This window comes from Poecilia formosa, unplaced genomic scaffold, assembly GCF_000485575.1.
Source record: "Poecilia formosa unplaced genomic scaffold, Poecilia_formosa-5.1.2 Scaffold463, whole genome shotgun sequence".
NCBI lineage: Eukaryota > Metazoa > Chordata > Actinopteri > Cyprinodontiformes > Poeciliidae > Poecilia > Poecilia formosa.
Window position 1 is genome coordinate 242,838 of NW_006800402.1, and position 480 is coordinate 243,317.

Below are 480 nucleotides of genomic sequence, written 5' to 3' on the forward strand. Positions count from 1 at the left end.
AGTGCCGATATCTTAAAACTAAACTAAATCAAAAGTAACTTTTCAGCAAGATATAAGAGCTTGTTTTCACTAAATAATTCCTTAATACTGATTTTAAAAAGTTAAAGTTTATTTCACTTACAGAAAGAACATTTTTCCTGTTATAAGTTAAATAATCTGCCAATGTAATTAACACTTTTAAAATCAAAATTAAGGATTTTTTTACTTAAAACAAGATCTTATTTAGCGAAGAAAAGTTGTTCGAAAGCTTGTTTTGTTTTATTTTAATATATTTTCACCAAAAACTACATAAAAAATACTTGGTAAGATTTTGTGTTTCTGCAGTGAACAGGCACCATGATAAAAAATTAAACATAAAGCTAAAATAAAAGCATTTAATGATATTCTATGAGGAGAATCTGCTTGTAATTTATAGCATTACATTTTTGGCTGAATATTTTAGGTGAATATTGTTGATGATTTTCTAATTTTAATCTTCTT